This window comes from Diadema antillarum, unplaced genomic scaffold (assembly GCF_040938485.1).
Source record: "Diadema antillarum isolate AM-2024a unplaced genomic scaffold, OU_Dant_1.0 seq00000268_RagTag, whole genome shotgun sequence".
Lineage (NCBI taxonomy): Eukaryota > Metazoa > Echinodermata > Echinoidea > Diadematoida > Diadematidae > Diadema > Diadema antillarum.
In genome coordinates, this window is record NW_027271304.1 from 266774 (window position 1) to 290892 (window position 24119).

The window sequence follows — 24119 nt, forward strand, 5'->3', positions numbered from 1 at the left end:
CAATATGCCGAAATAAATACTTCATTAGGTACAGATGCGGGAAAAAAAACCCATGTCAAATACACATAGCCCGGCGGCTATTAAAACCATTGTTAAATTTTGTCAAAATGCGCGAAACGTGAGCACTTTGGGTATAAATAGATTTTTTATTTTATTTAATGATGATTCCAAACATCAGCATAATATCAATAATGATTACTGTTGTTATTATATTTGTTAATAAATCGGGAACAATGCTATTATTTGTATGATTAATCGCATACGTTTTAACGTATCTGTTTGAACCTATTTGTATGATGAATCGTATACGTTTTAATGTCATTATAATTTATGAAACGATAACTGCCTGTATTTATGGATTCTATTATAAAGATGGAACATAATTTTACAGAGTATTAAAAAGTGAGTCTGAATTGCAAGGAAACGAGTGACTGAATATGTTGTTGTTTTTTATACAGTATTTGGTAGAATAAACACAGTCACTCAGAGTTTCATGTTTAAGAGTATTCCGTCTTTGTTTTCTATACCGTCTATCCCTGCCATTTGTACAGTAAGTTTCCTGTCGCTCAATTAAAAATCATTTCCCTGCTGAAAGAGCCATTTTATTATCATTATTATTAGAAGTTCAAAACTTTTCATATAAATGATCATAGAATATAAACACATTCACTGAAACTGATAATTTTGGTGGAAATTGAATTTGAAGTGTTTTCATATCAAATATTATAAACAGCCATTTTAAGATATTCATGTCAGTTTGGTCGTACTCTTTCCGAGCCACTCTGTATGTATTACCCTGAAAAGTAAATGGTTTTAACATATACTCACTCTCGAACATGTATGTGCGGCAAGAGGAAGCTCATGACTGCAGCATACTTGTACGTCTTCGTGGTGCTGGCTGCATCCCCACTTCTCTTGTCCTTTTTCTTTCTCTCGTTTCTCTTGAAGGCATCTCGAAGATGTGTCTACTTTTTTTTTGCAGCTTCACCTGTAATGAAAATTTAAGTAAACATAAGCATTTAGATATCTGTATGATACACTATTTTGAACACATGTGATTGGTGGGCAGCTTCAAAACGCAATGTGCGTTCCTTGCCTTGTCACATTGCCCTTTAGGGTGGATGTAAAAAGAGACACTGTTTTAACATTTAAATAATTTCAAGACATACTGATATTCATTTCAATTTGTTTGATCTATTTATATTGATAAAGATTTGTATGTACCTTCCAAGAAAATAAGAATTCAAGCAAAGTAAACAAAAATATGTAAATGATACTACATTAAATAATTCTTGTTCATATATGCTCCTAATTTTTCGAAGAGTCTTCCTATTAAATTACATTGCAATTGGGCTACCATAGGTATTGCCATTTACAACTTGTGTTTACTCATCTAGCCGTCTAGGGTATATAAATATTTATATGCAACATATCTTGACTGTAATGCATTTGGATCTGAATTCTGAAGCACATAAATCATATAAATTATTTAATCAAACTTCATAATCACACAAGGTAATGTAGTTAAAATTTAAGTACCCACTATTCATTTCATAAACTAAATCATATGAGACGTCTCTACTGTCATGAATAAATAACCAACCAGATATCGCGTGTCCTGTCATGCTGTTGTGTCGAATCCAGTATACATTAAGCCAATATTAATTTTAATTTATACATGTTGTTCTTCTAAATACGGGTCATTACAAGAAATTAGGAATCATTTGTGATATTTTGCCGTCCATATTATTTTTCATGTAAAATCCACATTTTATTTGGGCTCTGAGTATAAACACTTAAGCAGTGGAGTTTATTATCCTCATGCTATGATTGTATTTTCATTTATTTACTGTATTCTTTGAAAAAAAAAGTTGCAGAAATAAATTGAATTGAATTAACCTGAAGTGATTTATCATTGAAAGGTGATGAAGAGCATCATTGTATCCTGATGGTTATGTATTAGTAGTGGATCCATTATTATGAAAAAAGGGGGGGGGGTTGAATCTTCAATTTTCCTGTGATACATAGATACATAAAACATAGATGTGATGACTATAAAACAAAAGGGAATCAGCTCGAAAAAAAAAAATATATATATAATTATGTGTGTCTGTCTGTCCGTCTGTCTGTGTTTGTGTAAAGTGTGTTTGTGTGTGTGTAAGTGTAATTGAGAAACCTTGGGAAAAAAGATATATAAATATAAAAAGCAATACATATGTATTTACAATGTAATACTAGGAACCATAAAAAACCAAATTTGAATGTTAAAATAGGATCAAAACTGGACAATTTTTCCCACACATGCAAAAGGCGACCATTTTTTTGGGAATGAGGCAAACAGACTGTTTTTGCCCCCAAATAATTCAAACAACCTTAAAATAGATATAATGTTTAAAAAGCATAGATAAGAATCACAGGCAGTGGCGTATCTAGGGAAAACGGCGCCCGGGGCAAGCGCGGAAATCTACGCCCCTAATTTCTGAAAAAGTGTTCAACCCCAACCCCATCCTGGTAGGGACTTTATGCTTTTGGATGTTTTTTCAAGCACTTAAAAGGGGTCTTTTTGAGAGTGATTTAAATGTAATAAATCGTGATAAGTTTTGGCGAGCGAGCCGAAAATTGTTGTGTTTCAGCTTACAAAACATGGAATTCTTGTCATTTTTTGCTTACTAAATCTTACAATTCTAATCAAGATATAATGACGGCCTTATAGATAACGATTCATACCAACAAACTAAAATACTCCAACTTAGTACGCGCGAGTGAGCCGAAATTTGCATATTTCCGCGTCATCATCACGTTTTGTTCTTATTTTTTATTGTGACAAATTTTGGCGAGCGAGCGAGCCGCAAATTTTTGTATTTCAGCTTACAAAACATGGAATTCTTGTCATTTTTTTGCTTATTAAATCTTACAATTCTAATCAAGATATAGTGACGGCCTAATAGATAACCTAACGATTTATACCAACAAACTGAGGAGTTGAAGAAATACTCTAAATTACTATGCGCGAGTGAGCCGAAATTTGCATATTTCCGCGTCATCATCACGTTTTGTTCTTATCTTCTTCTTTTTTTGATAAATTTCGGCGAGCGAGCGCAGCGAGCGAGCCGAAAATATTTGTATTTCAGCTTTCAAAACATGCAATTCTTTTCATTTTTTTGTTTATTAAATCTTACAATTCTAATCAAGATATAGTGACGGCCTTATAGATAACGATTTATACGAACAAACTGAGGACTTGAAAAAATACTCCATCTTAGTGCGCGCGAGTGAGCCAAAATTTGTTTATTTCCGCGTCATTATCACATTTTTTCTTATCTTTCTTGCTTTTTTTGATAAACTTTGGCGAGCGAGCACAGCGAGCACAGCGAGCTAGCCGAGAATTTTGTATTTCAGCTTACAAAACATGGAATTCTTGTCATTTTTTTGCTTACTAAATCTTACAATTCTAATCACGATAATAGTGACGGCCTTTACTTAGATAACGATTTATATCAACAAACAGAGGACTTGAAAAAAAAGTTAGTACGAGCGAGTGAGCCGAAATTTGTATATTTCCGCGTCATCATTACGTTTTGTTCTTCTCTTGTTTGATTTTTTTGCGCCCCCCCCCCCCCCAAGGTTCGAAACTGTTGCCGCCCTCCTTTGATCCAATCGGCGATCGCTTCAGAACGAAAGAAATTGCAGCCGCTGCTCCGTGTGACATTTTGCCTGCTAAATATAAAATGACATGTGTGAACACAATATACATTGTCATTTTGTCCACATCATCTTCATGTGTTGTTTTTATCTTGTTTGACTTGGTTTTCTGCCCCCCCCCCCCCCCGTCCGGGCGAGGGTTTTTTTCTTCTTTTTCTTCTTCTTCTTCTTCTTCCTTTTCTTCCCCCTTTTTTTCTTTTTTTTTCTTCTTCTTCTTCGTTTTTTTTTCGTTTTTTGCGGAAAAATTTGCATATTTCCGCGTCATCATCACGTTTTGTTCTTATTTTTTTTTTTGTGACAAATTTTGGCGAGCGAGCGAGCCGCAAATTTTTGTATTTCAGCTTACAAAACATGGAATTCTTGTCATTTTTTTGCTTATTAAATCTTACAATTCTAATCAAGATATAGTGACGGCCTAATAGATAACCTAACGATTTATACCAACAAACTGAGGAGTTGAAGAAATACTCTAAATTACTATGCGCGAGTGAGCCGAAATTTGCATATTTCCGCGTCATCATCACGTTTTGTTCTTATCTTCTTCTTTTTTTGATAAATTTCGGCGAGCGAGCGCAGCGAGCGAGCCGAAAATATTTGTATTTCAGCTTTCAAAACATGCAATTCTTTTCATTTTTTGTTTATTAAATCTTACAATTCTAATCAAGATATAGTGACGGCCTTATAGATAACGATTTATACGAACAAACTGAGGACTTGAAAAAATACTCCATCTTAGTGCGCGCGAGTGAGCCAAAATTTGTTTATTTCCGCGTCATTATCACATTTTTTCTTATCTTTCTTGCTTTTTTTGATAAACTTTGGCGAGCGAGCACAGCGAGCTAGCCGAGAATTTTGTATTTCAGCTTACAAAACATGGAATTCTTGTCATTTTTTTGCTTACTAAATCTTACAATTCTAATCACGATAATAGTGACGGCCTTTACTTAGATAACGATTTATATCAACAAACAGAGGACTTGAAAAAAAAGTTAGTACGAGCGAGTGAGCCGAAATTTGTATATTTCCGCGTCATCATTACGTTTTGTTCTTCTCTTGTTTGATTTTTTTGCGCCCCCCCCCCAAGGTTCGAAACTGTTGCCGCCCTCCTTTGATCCAATCGGCGATCGCTTCAGAACGAAAGAAATTGCAGCCGCTGCTCCGTGTGACATTTTGCCTGCTAAATATAAAATGACATGTGTGAACACAATATACATTGTCATTTTGTCCACATCATCTTCATGTGTTGTTTTTATCTTGTTTGACTTGGTTTTCTGCCCCCCCCCCCCCCCCCCCCCCCGTCCGGGCGAGGGTTTTTTTCTTCTTTTTCTTCTTCTTCTTCTTCTTCCTTTTCTTCCCCCTTTTTTTCTTTTTTTTTCTTCTTCTTCTTCGTTTTTTTTTCGTTTTTTCGTTTTTGGCGCCCCCAAGGAGTGGCGCCCGGGGCACGTGCCCCCCTTGCCCCCCCCCCCCTAGATACGCCACTGATCACAGGAATATTTCATCTAACCTTAACGCTTTCGGGGGCTTTAGCTCCCATAATCGCTCAAGCTCCCCCCTCCCCCACAAAAAAAAAGTTTGAGGACCCTTTTTTGTTTTTGGCTTGCCACGTGCGGCGCAAGGGTGTGTGAGGATATACCCTATTGTAATAATTCTAACGGGAGAAAAAATGCGGGAAAATTGTGTCACAGTTCCCCCCCCCCCCTGTTTACCGAGATTTTCAGGATTCGCGGGCAGGTAATCATCCAAGCCCCCAGTAGCCCCCCCCCCCCAAAAAAAAAAAAAAATAATAATAATAATAATAATAAAAAATAAATAAATAAATAAATAAAAAAATAAAAATTAAAATAAAATAAAAATAAATAAATAAATAAATAAATAAAAATAAAAATAAATAAATAAATAAATAAAATCAAATAAGAAGAAGAAGAATAAGAAATGAATAAATAAACGAAATAAAAAAATAATACAAAATAATTTAAGCCCCACTCTCACAGGCCCTAAGATGTATTGAATCTGTACTTCATTCAAAATGTATATCTAGTAATAAAATAAAAAGGACGCTAGCTCACTCACTCGTGTTTGATTCTTTCACAGAAATACATATATTTTCGGCTCATTCCCAATGTTTTGTAGACTTAAAAAGGAAAGAACAAGGTCATCTTTCCTACTCAAGTAATTGAAAAAAAAAATCTACATTTATTTGTAAATGAACTTAGACCTTACTCTCACAGGGACCAGAGTGTGTAGTTTGTCTGAACTTCATCTCAAATAAATAAAATGAAATAAAAAGTCAATTGTCTCCTCAATCGCCCACTCGCGTTTGAAGGGATATTTCATGATTCTTTCACAGACCTATACAGAAATTTTCAGGTCGCTCCCATTGTTTTCTATCTAGACTTAAAGAGTAAAGGATGTACACTCATGTTTCCTCCGCAGAAATGCAAAAAAATTCGGCTCGCTCACTACGCTCGTTCTCATGTATTTGTAAACAGCGAAATTAAACTCCACTTTCACAGGTCCCCTATAGTGTATAATCTCTTTTTGTACTTCATTCAATATTAACCCCGGGCGCTCCCTCATAGTGGGAGCTTCGTGTTTGGGCTAGTCGCAGTTAATTCAATATAAAAGTCTAGATCAATATTTATGCGTCATACATTACATTTAAGTAGAGTTTGCCTATGATGAGAAGTGCCCTTTTGATAAACAGTTAAAAAGTGCCCTTTTCCTGCTCACCCCCCCTCCTTTCAAAAACCTTCCGCTACCCCTGATCTAGACTATGTAAAGAAAGTATTTACCCTTAACTGAACTCCATAAACAGATATGCTTAACTTTTATTAGATCTACTCTATTAGATTTTACTCTTGAATCGCTAGCTACCCGGGCTTGCTTAAAAAGTTAAAGCCTTAATTAATCCTACTCCTAGCAAATGTACTCCTAGACCGTTAGTTAGGCATAGATAAGGGCAAGGCCTTAAAACAACTAAAAAACAAAACTAGGCCAAGCCTCAGATTCAGCAGGCTTAGCCTTAAGTTACTAGTTACCCTTATACTTTTTTTTTAGACTAGCCTAAGACTTTTTAAGGTTTAAGTCCTAACTTTAGTTAGTAGAAAAAGTAATAACGTACCTAATCCTACTCAGTCATAGACTTTCTACTCCTAAGTCATAGGCTCCGGTAGACCTAGACAATAACTTTGTACTTGTTACTTCTGAACAGAGGTGAATTTAGACTAAGTAATTAGGGGCACATTTAGCCTGTTACTTAGTGTTACTGTTAGTGTTAGTGTTACGAGTGTCTCTGTCATTGTTACTCCCCACCCCCTCCCCCCCCCCCAAGAAAAAAAAAATGTATTATTAACTTAACAGTTAGCTACACTTTCCAGATCCTATTCATTACCGGAGAGTGGGGATTTTCTTTCAATTCCAATCTAACTTGGAATTGATTAAAATTAACCATTTGGGTCTAACATTAATAAGTTCGGTATAGGCCCTAGGCATAGGGCATCAACTCAGCCCTCAGGCTCTAGACCTAGACTCTACTCTAAACTTAGTCCTGGCCTGTTAACTGTTAGTGTTACTGTTAGGACATAGAACTTACATTTTTACAAGTTAGTTCTCTACTTACATTTACAAACTTTACTCTTTAGATCTAGATCTAACTTAGAGTCTAGATCTAGACTCGCTTTGTTAGATAGACTAGACTCTCAGAAGTCTAAAAACAGTAACAGATCTAAATCTAGCTAGACCTCTAACAAAAGTTAGATCTGGAGTCTCTAGACCCTCTAGACTAGGTCTAGTAATTTAGTACCGGTATATAGACTCTTACAGATTTTAGACTCTCGCAGTTAGACTCTAAATGTCTTAGAGTCTTAGACTTTATAGACAGATTACACAACATAACGCAGTTAAGTCTTAAAGCTAAAAGTAAAAGAATTAAGTTAACAATTGATTTGGGTTCGGACCTAACGTTAAGTAACGTTACAAGTAAAAGTTAGATAGAATGCATTTTATGATTTGCACCAAAACATCATTTTCAATTGAAATTAATTTAGATATAGAGTCTAGATCTAAAAAAAAAAATGTCTTGATTATCATCACATTTAATCTTAAAACAACGTCAATGACATGTTACCAAAATCATGCACCGTTGCGGCGTTGGTCTAGATCCTAACTCTAACTTGTTAAAGTAAATGATCATGATGTGTCTAAGACTCTAATGGTGGCATCAGTTTTTTAAATAAAGGTTTATTTTCTTATTCTCTTCTTCACTTCAATCTTTCCGAATTTTTATAACTTCAGTCTCATGAATTGGACTTGGAGTTGTTTGACACACATTCTTAATCTTTTAAACTTAAAGTTAATGTTTTTTATGTTACTGACACTCCCGTTATGATTGTCTTACCTTTGAATTGTAACGACTTCGAAAGTTCGAAGGCAGCTTGATTTGGAAGTTTGAGTTGAGGGTTAACTTCGTACAAAGTTCAACAATTCTACACCACAAATGTTAGAATATCTCTGGTGGTAGTCTGGGGATCGAGACTGGATGGAGAGTATGGTTTGGGGCCGCCGCACCGCCAGAATGTTTGATTTGACTGGCCGCGCCGTGACACACTAAATTAGGCTAGCTCACGTGATGTGCGCAATGTTCTTCGCGAGCTCCGGCTGTTCCTTCTGCATACTGCAATTGTGACACTGCACCTCAAAACAAACAAAAAGTCGCCAGACATGAATTTTTAGTTAAGACCATATTCTGAAAGAGCAGACTTTGAGCTTTAAAATGATGTATAACTCAAATCAAATGGACTCTCCTAACCTATTTAAATATTGGAAAGAAAGCACAAACTCAGGAAAAGTGTGAAATGAGAAAAGAAGCTCTGAAGTACATTGTCTATTCAAGCGCTTAATCTTTACCAACCGTGCTGGCTGTGCGATGAATGGGACAAAAAACGTGAAGTAAACCACCAGCGTAACAACAATGAAGAGATTATCGGATTAAATTGAAATCAAGCATGCCTCATTAACACATTCTGTCCATAATTAATGCCAACTTTCAAAGCAGTAGCACTATCTTTTCAAAAGTTATTAGAGTTGAAAGTGAAGAGTGTTGACAAGGTTTTTCAGAAATGAAACGGGGGATTCTAAAGACACACCTTATCACCCTTTTCTACCAAAAATGTTCGAGATAAGCTGCTAAAAAATATACTTTCCTGCCCGTTTTATGATACCAAATTTTAGAGTAATGTAAAAGAAGACCCGCTCTTTCAGAAAATATGAAAAAGTCAAGTTCGGCTAGGTTGACCCATTTCACTTATTTTCAGTCCTCATGCAAAATCAGTGTGTGCGACTTTATGTTCGTTTTGAGGTGCACTGTCACAATTGTTATCTGCACAACTTTAATGCTTAGTACTGACTCCAATGTGTTAACAACGCAGTTTCTTACATATGGGACTGAAAAGGTTAAGCGATTACAACTTTGGTATTTGTATGTAAAAGTCCATAGAGAGGCTTCGCTTGTTTCCCGCTTCCAGCGACACGAGGATAGTCATACTTGTTTGTGATTGGCTAAAACTTTACCCCCGCGAAGAGTGTCGTGTGTCGTGCTTGAAATATCGCTCTGAGAGCGATTTGCTTAATCGACAAATTATGTCGTGTCCTCGTCGAATCAGGAAGGACGACACGACATGCTTGAAATGTGAACGGTCTCACTGGGTTTGCACTGGAGTAATTTGTTTTTGTCGTGTGTCGTGTCGTTGTGTCGTGTCGTGTCGTGCTGTCGTGTCGAATGCAATGTGAATGCACCTTAAGAGCCCCGTTTTGCAAAATGTTTCTTTTTCATCAATTTGTTTGCTAGCAGGGGATGAAAAGGCTTGCTTACAGACGTGCAAACTGCGATCAACTATTTTTTCCCTTTCTTTTCCCAAGCAAATAAGATCTGTAAGCACGTCCTATTTTCGCTCCGGACTAAGATTCGATGCTGTTATGCAGTGTGAAATAACGATACCACTGAAAAACTTAATTTTAAGGACCATTTCCATACCCACCATCATAACTTGATTACAAATTTGATGTAAGCAATTGGTAAGGAAATGCATTTTCCTAACGATCAAAAGGTCTAGAAATATAGAAGGGGACTACCTGGACGTTGAGTACGGTACCAGGGCCCGTTTTATCAAAATTTAATTTTGATTACTAGTATAAGGCCGGGAAATCTATGATAACGTTATTATTTCTAGTGTATAAGTAAATGATATTTCAAACTCATCTAAGTCGCTGCAATATATTATGTTTGCTGATGACACCAATGTATTTTGTTCCAATTCTGATTTTCATTCGCTCCTAAGAACTCTTAACACTGAATTACCGAAATTATCTATGTGGTTTAAGAGTAATAGATTATCACTTAATCTGAAAAAGACAAATTTTATGTATTTCTATAACAAGAAGCACAACAATGAAATGCAACATATTATGGTGGATGGTGTATTGTTGGAACAAAAAGAGAGTATTAAATTCCTCGGAATACATATAAATGAAAATATGAAATGGAATGTTCATGTACAATATATCTCTGATAAAGTATCTCGTAATGTTGATATACTTCAAAAGTTAAAGTATTATGTCCCTCAGAATATTTCATTAAATGCTATATAATTCATTGATATTATCGCACATTTCTTATTGCAACATTGTATGGGCAACATCAAAAAGCCACATTGATAGTATATTACTTTTGCAAAAGAAAGCAATACGTATATGCACCAACTCAGGTTATCGAGACCATTCAGATCCTTTATTCGCAGAATTAAGAACACTTAAGGTAAATGACATTAATCTTTTGCAAAACTCACTCTTTATGTTTCGCTTACATAATGGTCAGTTGCCATCTTCTTTTTACTCATTATTTCAATTAAATAAGGAAATACAGTCTTATCCAACAAGACAATCTGATAAGTTTCACTTGTATAATCCCAAAACAGTGATGGCTCTGAAATCTGTCAGACACACCGGACCCGATGTTTGGAATTCTCTTCCTTCTGAAATTCGAAGTTTAAAGTCCACGTATTCTTTTAAGAAGGCTGTAAAAACGATGTAGTTATCTGAAGATCAGTAATTCCATTGTCATTGTTATATACACGAAATTCTTTCGTACAAATATCGACACAATTAATCTATTATGTAATAATGATTATATAACCAACCATGACCTGTATCAACTGTCCACCTGTACCTCGTTGAAGAAATATTTTGTGATGTCTTGCTAATCAGTAATACAGGTGATTTTATTTTGTATAAACCTTTAGTGAAAGCAGACAAGCCTCCCCCTTCCCTTTCTCCTTTCAACTATCCTATCTCTATGCAAGTCACCCCTCCCTCCTATTCTCCTTCCGATGTACATTATAATATTATGTTATGCTACGGGGGCTGCACGCAAATCAAGCTACACGCTTATGCTGTAGCCCCTCTGTATTATTCATTGTAGTATGTTTTGTTGTACTTTTGCTGTACATTGTACACAGGCAATGAACAAGAAAATACTTATATATATCATCATATTTATGTTTGTACATGAATGTGTATATGTACAATGATGATACAGAAACCAATAAATCAAATCAAATCAAATCAAATCAAATCAAACTGTCCCGAACCAATCATGAGTCCATAAATCAATAATAACTTCTCAAGCAATTATCCGTCACGGCGATCATTTCCAAGTTCAAATCTGCTATAAGTCTCTTCGTAAAACGGAAATAATTATAGTGGATTGAAACTTATGATCGATTATAATTCAGTCAATTATCATCGATTTCAAAATCATCCAAAACTCTTGCTTGATTAAACAGGGCCCTAACGTATTATGGTCAGTCTATTCAGTGCACAACTGAAATCGACTTATAATCATGCGCTTGCTCAGTGACGTTAATTAATGTTCTTGTGATGTCGTATAACTAGGAACGTAAATACAACTGCACGTTCCGACGAATCGTATGCGGTGATATAAAGTGCGGTCTTAAGTCGTCAACGACAGCAGAAATTGTACATTATGGATCATGATGACCATTTTAGAGAAGTTGACGTATAATAAAGAGAAACAATGAATGGAACACATGTTGGGTCTTTGTTGTCGAGCTGTCTGGTGGGCGTGTCCTTCTTTATCACACACTTCCTGGAGCATCGATGTGGTTTAAGAACGTTGTTCGTCAGTTTCGCGTAAATCCCTTCCAACTAATAATTTTGTTCATTCCATGTTGTGTGTTTGTTTGCTTGTATTATGTGTGTTTGCATTGCGTGTGACATTAAGTACGTCCGTGCGCGTTCGTGTTTTCGTTTTGTATTATAACCTAAAGGAGTTATAGAACACGACCTGTTACTTTTGTTTCACGTATAATGTTAATATAGAGAAAATGCCTGAAAGGTTTTGATGATAATTAGGGGAAAAGGTCGTCGTAACTTGGGAGATGTAAATCGAAGTACACGTAGTTCAGTATAGTTTTCAGACGATTTCTTGACGTGAATACTTCTTGTATAATTATGTGCATGTTATGTGTAACAGGGTGATTTGATTTAAAAACATTGCAGTCATGGATTACTGAAAGAGACATCTAGGCAAAATTCTTAAATAACACTTATTTCAACGTGCACATACACACAACTACAACAACAACAATGATACTGAAAACACTGCATTGTAACTGCGTGGTCGTTCAGCAGACGTTCTTTTTGTTCTTTCTAGATATTTTAGGCAAGTGATATATAAATTGTGTCTGGGCTCAAAGGGCAATAAATATTTCGGGAGGGCCGCTCCCTTTTTCATAATATTTAGAGACTATCACGAGCTAGCTAAATCGCGACCCTTTCCGAATGATAATAGTGTCAATCGCGTTTTCCTACATACAATATGCTGTTTGCAAACCGTGACTTAGCTGTTAGTTTTCACTTCTATGCATATATTTGCGATACACCAAAGCTTACGTCAGTGGCAGTCATGCAACTTGTTTGATTTATGTACATGTGTTGGATTTAGTATGCGATAACAATAGCTCCAGCACTGGCATGAAAGCGGAAAAAAAATGACATGCTTGTCATTTTGCACTGTTTACTCCTGGCTAAGGTCATAGATATAAGTGATATAACATAAATTTCATGCACATATTTATAATTCTTATTCTTACTCTTTCCAGTTAGCGTATCAGAGCAATTACCCCCCCCCCCCCCTCTAACGGCTAACACTGATTAGTGATAAAGTTAGAGTAAAGATTAGCGTTAGGGTTAGGTTTAGAGTTTAGATTAGGATTAGGGTTAAGTTTGGAGTTAGACTTTGGGTTAGGGTTGGGATTATGTTCAGGATTAGGGCGAGCGTCAGGGGAAGGGTTCGGGGTAATTGACCCAGGGGTAATTGCCCTAGACCCCAAGTTTGATGTAAAAAGAATGACCACATCGGGAGAAATAATGCACTGGCATTATTATTCGGAGATTTAAAAAAAGAAAAGAAAGATAATTAGGTGAGTAATGATAGTGGTGGAATGTGTGTGAAGGCGCATGTTTGTATGTGTGTGTGTTTGAGGAGGGTGTGTTGGGGAGGGGGTTCAGGGGAGTATAGCAATGACGTAAAACGCAAACAAAGAAACGAAACAATCCGAATGATTATCTTAGCAAGTGTGTTGGAAATTCGGTGGCATAATGCTACTTCCCCATCCTCTCGTAATATATACTTCGGAGTAAAAAGATGATGAAACTTCGTGATAGCTCGATTGCGTGATGGTGATAATTATGGAATTCGATGGTCACCATAAAGATACTTGTTTATAAAGCTCATTTCTATAAGGTTTACCGAATGTTATTGCGTAATACGCTTTCATTGGACAAAGTTCATGTTAATCATAAGTAATATCGCTGTATGTGCACAAGTAAACTGACATAAGAAATAACCCCATCTGAAAGAAAAATGGATGATAGTTATGCAAAAACAGAACAGAAATAATGCGTAATTTTGTCCAAATAATGCCACTGACGGAAATATTTGTGGTGTTCTTTGGACAGGATAGGGTGTGACAGTCCGGACCATGTATTTGTGACGTCACTGGGTGAATACGTCCTGGTTGTTTCTCTAGGTTGTTTTTATGTTATCTTGGTTTTTTTTGTTTTTTTTTACATACATGCTTAATCGCAAGATTAATATGAGAGAGATTTGAGTTTTGACATTCCTATACACTGTATACTCATCCACATAATTCAAAACCCTGTGTTAAAAAAAAATCAAAATGATTAAGTACAGCAACAACACAGATCATAATCATATAACACGTAAAAATATGAATCAGGTTGAACAGAATAAGTCGTAAATCGTATTGACATCATTATGTCTGATTAGCGATCAAAACATTCACCAACCTCTACGAAATTAGGCCTATTCTATGAACATCTCTCTTTAAAACATTGGTCTATAATTTCAATGTAATGTGTGTTTCTCGCCACTTGGTTCCAGTGTGCATGTGGAGTGATGAAAAAATCATAAATGAGATTAGTTGGATATCTGGTTTGTACTCTTTAGACAGTTATGTGCAATCTATTTTGTAAAACCTGCAATTTTTAGTATTATTCCAAACGACATCATGATGATCCACCTTACTATGTGCAATTGTTTTATAAAAGAGCAATGCCTGTTTTTGAGATATAACATGTCTTATTCTTTCCAATAATTTTAACATTTTCAGTGTTCATTTACAAATATATTCAACATGTTTATCCCAGCTTAAAGGGATAGTACAGTATTGGTGGAGATGAGAATTTGGCTTTTAACTTTTTGCGAGATACCAAGAAAACACTTATGAAATAGTACAGAGCATACCATTTTAAGAGGAATTCAAATTTTATTTGATGAAAATCGGGTTTGGAATGACTGCAAAATCCAAAAACAAAGTAAAACAAAGCGATCGTAATAAAAGTGTGGATCCCACACTTGTTAGAATTCCTCTGTTTTGGATATCTCAGCCATTTCAATCCAATTTTCATCAAATAAACGTTGAATTCCTCATGGAATTACATGCTTTTTCATATTTCATAAGGGGTTTCTCATTATCTCACCAAAAAAATGTTAGAACCTGAAATTAGGTCTCAAATAAAACTATACGATCCCTTTAAGCAATTCTGTCAATATTTGTTTATTAACCAGCAATTGATTGATATCAAACCGTGTTATTAGTGTTATCTCCCCCGCCCACCTTCCTATTTGCCAATTCGCACTCCTTTAATTAGCGTCTTTGTTCATACGTACATGTGGTTCTTCGGTACGTAAAGGTGTGAATTGCGGAGCTGGTAAAAACAAAGCTCTATACCAATCATGCCAATGTAGGGTAAGCAGCACAGCGAACAGCGCGCGGTGGAGTATAAACCCCATATTAATGCAGTCCATCCTGTTGCACCCCCCCCCCTTTCTCCCTAACACTCTTTTTCTCCCTCTCTCTCTTTATATATACAGTCATTACAATATTTTGTTTTATATTACAATGTGAATAAAACACGTGTAACAAACATAGAATTTGTAGGTATTAAGTTGGATGATAAACTGTCGTAGAATAGTCCCCTTAATAATGCTTTGCAACACACTGTCGAAAAATATTGGTATATTGCAAAAACTGAATTTTTTATCTAAACATGTGTTGAAATTGTATATCATTCTTTTATTTCATCTCATTTGAGTTACTGTACTCTCGTCTGGGGCCATTCAACAACAACAACAAAAAAAAAGAATGTGAAACGTATTCCTTTGTTGTAAAAGAAAGCTATCCGCATTATAACCCACTCACATTACTTGTCGCAAACGTTTGCATTGTTCAACTAGTATTATGAGACATAAAGTCATTGCGTTAAAACACTAAAGAAGCATGTGAAATAACAATTTACGTTTTTCCTCTTACCATCAGAATTCGATTTAGCATCCTGATGGAAAGGATCTCTTCTTTATATATATATATATATATATATATATATATATATATATGGTCATATATATATATATATATATATATATATATACATATATACACGTATATATATATATACATACATTATATAAACATGTTGAAATTTCAGGGATTGGCTCCACGAAGAATTTTTTTTTGAAAAAAAAAACAAACTCAGTGGCTACAGTGCCTACCCCTCTTCTGCATAATATACGTTTAAACAACAATTATTACCTACACCATTATTTATAGTGTCAAGGGTTTGTTTGTCAAAAAGACCAAAATTGCTCACTCATCTTGCTCATGTGTTGACTTTCGCAGTCAACAAATAATTGTAATATTGTGGTCTGTGGTGTTTTTAAATCGACGAGGTTAATCTTTTTGAGTAAATCACCAACTGCGAACACTTTCATAAAAGAAAAAAAGTTGTCCTTGTTATTTGCTTGTGGGCAGAAAAAAAAAAAACATGTTTTAGGAGACTGAAGTATCATATTGAAACGAGCATACATGGATTTTAGCGTTTGCAGTTGGCAAAAGACTGCGAATCGTGTGTCAACTCATGCACCCAAAACATGACTGATACAAAATGATTGTTTGCGAATGCTGTACCCTTTGCCCTCAAGCATAAAGAGCCACAAAAAGCTTGTGATATAAGCATCTGGGTGATTGGAATCGGCTTAAAGCGAATGACGTTTAAGCTGTGGTCCAATTTTTCACAATTTATAGATTCGCGCATCTTACAATTTATACGTATGTACGCATGCATGGCCAAAATAATCTGTACAACGTTGTATACCAAAGAATGGGACGTCGACGCGACGGTGGTCTTTATAATCGAGATTTGCAATCTAGTTCTAGCTTTTGGTACCCATAAAAACAATGACCTTCGTTTAAACGAATCAAATAAACGAATAAGCATGCAGTATCCCCAACCCCACCTTCCCCCCTTTTTTTTTTGTATGGTGTACATTTCAGTTTCACAGGGCGACTTCCAGACAACTTACGCAAAGCGGGTTGAGATTGAGTTGTTTTAAACTGACATGACTACTGTATTATGTACACAAGGTGGTACTGATTGTCATTCAAAGCTACACAAAATGTCCCACCCAAGGAATGTGTACGTTTTAATTGGACTCCGTATGGTTGGTATTTGCTCTTCGGTACAAATGTCGAAGTCCAATTTTGCCCCTGACAGAATCTTCGATAAAAAAAAAAGAAAGAGAAATAATAAGTCACGAAGGAGCCGTGTCGCCACAAGATTGTTTAAACTGTTTGCATTGCCTTTTTTTTAATCTAATTTCTTCCTTGGAGGACTTCTGTGTATGTCTGTTTTCTTTTTCAACACTCAGCCGTGACAGACAGCGTGATCACAGATATAAGAATTGCGAGTTTTCTCCAGAAATAGTCGTAGGCGATTCAGAACAAAGGTCATACTGCAATCATCACTCGAAGGTCTGTGACGGGAATATCTTGCTGTGTGCTTCTCACATGTCCATTTTGTTGCCGGAGGAATTAAAAACATGTAGAGGATTGTTATTATCGTAATTGCTGAAAATATATATCATTATTTACCTGAAGGAGGGATAAAGGAACATCATATATACACCAGCCTGTTTAACGGAGGTGAACCAGCTTAACGAGGTATGTAACCGCCAGTATAGACATGTAGCTACTGATACATAGTGTATCACCAATTGTTCATTTATCTCTTAACATGCATATTATGGCCTCTATACATGAACGTACACACACACACATACACACATACATACATACGTACATACATATACATACACCACTACACCCTTACATACACAGACATGTACACACATATAACAAACACACACATGATACACATTTGCTTATGTCATTTTGGTCTGTTTCTCCGGGTTTTGTCTCCTTTCTTTGTTTTATCGTTGACCTTCCATAGAATTCAGTAACAAGCAGTGACATTTTGGTGCTGATCCATATAGCCTTTAGGATATCGTACAAGCTCACGACACCTCAATTCTAAATAAAGACTGGCAAATAACGCGTGGTTGTCTTGACCTTTACTTCGGATGAAAAGATGCAAACTTTTTTTAAGACAATATTCTTATGGAGCAATACATGAAAAAATGATTGCGAAAGACTTGAGGTTGTGTCTGTATAGCTTTAGACTGGTGATGTCCTTCTCCTCGATAAACAAGCAAAATATGTTCTGATAAGAAAACTTGAGTAAACATAGATTACAAATATACATTTATATACTAGATGAATATTTGTATACTGATACAGACACATTCAGTTATACACACACACACGCTATTTATATACATGTGTGTGTATGTGTGTGTGTAATATTACTTTATATGTATATGTATATGCATTCAAAATATAGTTTATGATATACAAACTATGTATAAACGTCAAAAACAAGTAAACGAGAATGTTATAATTGATGTAATGTTTCTTTTTAAACCCGTCTACTGATTTATTTTTTATAGAAATGCTATGCAGCTGAATCTTCACAGCCATGATTCTGTATACAGAAAACATGCATGGTTTCCATGTCAGATCATGGAATGGTGAATGCAATAATGGAAAACATTTCATGGGGACACAATCGTGTGTGGGCCCAAGGCGGAACTCGTGTGTGGGTGCAACAATCATTGTCGGTGCAACAATCATTATCGGTAACCTCACATGCAAAAACGAGTACAATGCAAAAAAAAAAAAAAAAAATGGTTTATATGGGACAGAGAGATATACCCGTGACAATGTTCAGGGTAAATGGGAATACAACAAAAGGGGGAAATCGCTTCAATTTGTACAACCTTGACTTATCTTTATAGTGAAATAACATTTGACCTCTAATACGATGACGTGTTTGCATTTTCAATCGCTTTTTTGTTCAAACAAACATTAACATTTCTGTCACGTCTTCATCCCTCATAATATTACCCAATATGCATATTGGACGTATTTGCTATATCAAAAGCATAAAAATACGCGTTTTCAATGCCAGCAGATTACACCAATTCCGTGATTTCCCAGAAGACTGAGGTCGTCCTAAACATCAAAATAGATGTTTATTTGTCTCTACATTGCGTGAGATTAAATCTTGAAAGAAGGATTGCGAGAAAGAGTTTGACAAAGAGGGGAAAAACAATAATCTTTGTAGTTTAATGATTATAAGGTAAGTTGGGGTCCTATAGGAAAAATGATGATTTTCATTGCAGTGTCGGAATGCATTTCAGGATTTTTCCATTAATCCTACTATACGATGACATTCCAATTCTGGTCTGTTTTATAATTTCAGGGAGAAAATAGTTCCTAGACTTGAAGTAACATTTCCATCTATAATGCAAAAAGAGAACTAAAACAAATGTGGTTTTATACCAAAAGGTGAATTGCTTGCAAATCCGAAGAAGAAAGGATTGCGGTATGAGTTTCTCTCTTCTCTTTATTAATGCACCCTCGACACTTTAAATATCAATATGCAATGGTAAAAATTCAGCGATGCTGAATGAGACATGACAAACTATAACAATCACAGAGAGAAGCATGCACACTGAATCTTCCTAAACATTGTTCGTCATGGCATCTGCGAAATACGTAAAAGAAGAAAATGTATAGTATACATAATAATTGAATTGATTGCTTTATTGCTTTATTATCCACAATGCGAAAGTGGAAATGCGCCTTCCACCAGCGTTACACACAAGAGATACAAACAGACAACAATTGTTCATTGAACATATACGTCACAGATTACAAATAACATGAAACATAAATGTGTTGCATTACTTGTTGCAGAAAAAAAATAGGATATCAATACACAACGCGCTTCTCATTATGCCACATATTTTGAATACAATTCGAATGATTATGTCGAAAAACTGCATTGTGATATGTTCTATAGAACATAAGATTATACAGTCTAGAAAAATACACGAGAGTACAAATCATACGTTATTCAGGATTTTACGCAATAAGAACTTTGCACCGCTCGAGATATGTAGCCCACTGAAAAGCAAAGTACGTGTGTGAGCTGCCTGTGTGTATGTGTGTGAGTTTGTCTGTCTGTCTGTGTGTCTGTCTGTAAGTTTGTCTGTGTCTGTTTTCGTTTTCATTTCTAATGGACTAGTTTATGTGCAAGGAACGCCATCACATCAGCAGGAGTTTCATGTTATGATAATGTCGGAGACACTGAAGTTGACTGGACATTGCAGATTCTCATCCACTCTATTTCCATCTATCTGTCTGTTTAATTTCAACCATTCCAGTTGAATGTGTATGTTTTGTCCTTTTACTACGTATAAATTCTCCCTTAAAGTTTAGGTATGGTATATTAACATTTTGTTACTTACGACGGGGAGAATTAAACTATAACATTTAGTGTTGTTTTGCTTGTTTTGGCAGAGCCGAAAGGGTGGACCCCCTAATGATGATGATAATGATGATGATGATGATAACGATAACAATAATAACCCTATTATCATCGTAGCAATAATCTTAAATAATAACAATGATAACCATAAAGGTAAAGAGATCATGATGACCTTCATGAAAGTATTATCACTTAAGTGATAATCATACACTTAATAATTGTGACCCTGCACCTCAAAACAAACAAAAAGTCGCCAGACATGAATTTTTAGTTAAGACCATATTCTGAAAGAACAGACTTTAAGCTTTAAGATGATGTACAACTCAAATCAAATGGACTCTCTTAACCTATTTAAATATTGGAAAGAAAGCACAAACTCAGGAAAAGTGTGAACTGAGAAAAGAGGCTCTGAAGTACAGTGTCTATTCAAGCGCTTAATCTTTACCAAACCGTGCTGGCTGTGCGATGAATGGGACAAAAACAGGAAGTAAACCACCAGAGTAACAACAATGAAGAGATTATCAGATTAAAGTGAAATTAAACATGCCTCATTAACACATGCTGTCCATAATTAATGCCAACTTTCAAAGCAGTAGCTCTATCCTTTCAAAAGTTATTAGAGTTGAGTGTGAAGAGTGTGTACAAGGTTTTTCAGAAATGAAAAAGGGATTCTAAAGACACACCTAATCACACTATTCTACCAAAAATGTTCGAGATAAACTGCTAAAAAACACAATTTCCTGCCCGTTTTATGATACCAAATTTTAGCATAATGTAAAAGAAGACCCGCTCTTTCAGAAAATATGAAAAAGTCAAGTTCGGCTAGGCTGACCCATTTCACTTATTTTCAGTCCTCACGCAAAATCAGTGTGTGCGACTTTAAGTTCGTTTTGAGGTGCACGGTCAAAATTAGTTTTGAACTGTAGAAGAGTGATGATTATGTTCGCTGACATCAGCAATCAAAATGCCGATGTTAAGACAGGTAATAGAGGTATTCATCAAGGTGATGGTATCATAACACACACAAGGAGGTGAAGTGTAATAAAGCAAGAAGGAATGGAGCTCTTCCTTGGTTATTGTAATTGATAAACACTTTCAGTTCAGATTTCTGAATCTTCTGTTTATTTATGTAAGTGTCAACGATACGTTTATATTCAATGACCATATCCATAAATTGTATTCAAAAACAAAATATTTCATGATGCATTTTAAATTGTTAAATTGCTATCATAAGAAGGCCTACCTTACAATTGCAATTATAACTATGATTTTTGAACGAAATTGTTAAGGTTACTTTAAGTTTTCTTGCCGGATTTCCGAATGTGATATTTTTATGTCGCATGAGTTGCCTTTTACAACGTGTATCATTTTCCACATGAGATATGAATGAGGTCGCAAAAAATTGAAGAGGTGATGCTTGCCGAGATGTGGCGGACTAGCATTCCCAGGTCAGCCGTCAAAGTTGCCATGGCAACCACACACGGTTTGGGGAAATAAACGACAGGAGATGGATGGTTCGCATAGGAATACCGCGTGCCAGCGATCATTAACTTCCCATGGATGCTGATGAAGTCGCTTGGGGTTGCATCCGGGGAAAAGTATGAAACGTCATCAATAAGTCCAAATATTCACGCTTTTGAGATGTGATTTCTGGAATAATGGGAACCCAAGCAGGGCAAGATTTCTAGCCACATTCAAGGTCTGATAATATGCCCCGTGTATAATTCTGAATAATCAACCAGCCTCAACCGCCGACATGATACGAAAGAGAAGTGGATTTGAACGAAAAAGTTGACTCATCATAAAGTATATTCATGAGGCTCATACTGTGAACAAATTTAAAGTGTCTTTCTCAGCGATGTATTTGGATATAAATTTGTTTCATTTTAAATGAATAGACTCTCCTCGTGGGATTAGAAGATGCCACCATGATTTTGCAATAAAACACTCCAGTAAGTATAGCAAAAAAAAAAAAAAACACACACACACACACGCAAAAAGACTACACAGAAAAATGAATACAATTCTGTCAAAATCACAAACTTAGATCACTTGCTAAAGCATTCGTTTTATTTTATTTCTTTCGTTTCTTTTGTTTATCTGTTTCCTTTTCCTTTGATTGAAAACTTCATGCGTAATCATCTTATCTAATATCACCTACAAAGAAAGTTCATTGAAAGACATTCTACTATCATGGAAGAATCAAATAGTTTACATTCATGACATAGCAAATTGGGTGAAATATATTATGTCGTCATGAAACCATTGCACATTTTAACATAATTTCAAGCTCCGTTTGAGAACTACCAGAGGGAGGAGAGAAAAAAAAAACTGTTCGAGGTGTCAGAGCCAAGGATAAATACAACATTTGGACTGATTACTAAGTATGCTGAGATTTTAATGATTGCTAAGCTTGGCATCAATTCCTGAGAGAGGGTGGACGCTTGAGTTGTGTGTAAGGGAGAAAGGGGAGGATGGGTAAAATAGGGGGTGGCGGTGCACATCACGAGCTCAAGACCCACGGAGTCATACAGTCCACGAGCTCAACACTAAATGAACAAGGCCAAAGAGCTATACAGTCCACGGGTTATACACTAGGCAAAAAAGGCCCACGAGCTCGACATTACATCATGGAGGCTTAAAGACACTATTTACCATTTTGCAGATGAAACAAAAACCCAGCTTTAGTGCTTCAAAATAGTTCTAAAATGTAAGTTAGGTATAGAAACAACCAAAGTAAAAATTCTCATCAGTGTAATCAATTGTAAGTATTGTTAAATATACAATAGTTAGAACAATAGTTTCAATATGATAAGATTACTAAAACCGTCTACAGTTATGGTTTATTGAGGAAAATCGTGATACATCTCCTAATATTTTAGGCTTTATTGCAGAATTTTCATCTGGTATATTTTGTGATACCACTGACCTACTCATACGCGTAAAACGTGATATCTCAAACATTTTTTTTTTAAATCACTGCTCCCAATGGTAAACAGCACCTTTAATCTACGTAAAACCAAGGAGTTGTCTAATAACTCCTTGGTAAAACGATGTCGAACTCAAGGACCTTTTTTCTCTCTGGTGTAGAGAGAGCCTGATTTGCCTGTATAAGTGTTAGGTCATGGGCCTGTTTTACTTGGTGTCTAGCTAATGGGTTGTTTGTTTGTTTTATTTCTGTCATAATCATACATACAGATATAAAAAGACATAAGGTACAAGGAAAATGATACATGCGTAAAATGAAGCATACATACATAGCAAATAAAGAGTATGACACATCATCAATATACGAAAAAAGAATGGAATGTAGGATTAGACAGGTAACTGCTGAATAGACCATAATCAGCTGCACTTTTCTGGGTTGTATGACTCGTGGACATTTTTTTTTTCAAAGTCTAGCTCTTGGGCTGTATGACTCGTGGATGTCGGGCTCGTTTGATGACCCCAAAATGGGTAAGGTAATTCTGTGAGGAGCTATATACAAGATACTGGTATCCCAGCGGTGTATTAGAGAGATGAAGGACCTATGGCCTTACATCACGAACAGACGAAGAACGTATGAATGAACTCAAACCATGTAATAGCAGAAAAAAGCAGTTACTGTAGAAAATGGAATCAGGCCGCTCCACAGAAATTAAAACATGCACATACGAGTTTACTAAACTTTAGGATTGTACGAGGACATCGCACTCACAACAATTGCATAGAATTTTTCATGTTTATAACAATCAGCAATTAACACCATTTTTTGTGATGTGCCAAAGCGATTTCGTGATTTTACTGATTTTACGTATGGTGAATAAGAGATTACTCATGTGTATTTCGTTGGTATTGAATGTAACTTCTGAAACATATGTCCTACTTTTCATCTATAGCTACGCCAATGCGTGGTTACTATAGCAACACCATATCTCATTGATAGTTAAAGGGCAAAATAATCTCCAGCTATCTCTTCCTGTCAGGGCCAAACAGATTTGTACGTGCAGAGCTCCCAGCCGCTCTGGACAAGCAGCTTGGCTAGAATCGTATCTCAATGCCGCATTAATCCTACCACTCAGAATTATCATCAAAACTGACTCAAATGT

General features: G+C 35.8%; 1 protein-coding gene across 1 annotated transcript in view; it reads left to right on the plus strand.

Annotated features, from left to right (window-relative positions):
* The first annotated feature begins 16961 nt into the window (after window positions 1-16961).
* LOC139729891 (ADP-ribosyl cyclase/cyclic ADP-ribose hydrolase 2-like) overlaps window positions 16962-24119 on the plus strand; it is a 35072-nt gene continuing 27914 nt past the window's right edge. Inside the window, exon 1 of the mRNA XM_071640813.1 lies at window positions 16962-17300. The gene's annotated coding sequence lies outside the window, so the exon portion shown is untranslated. The remainder of the gene's footprint in view (window positions 17301-24119) is intronic.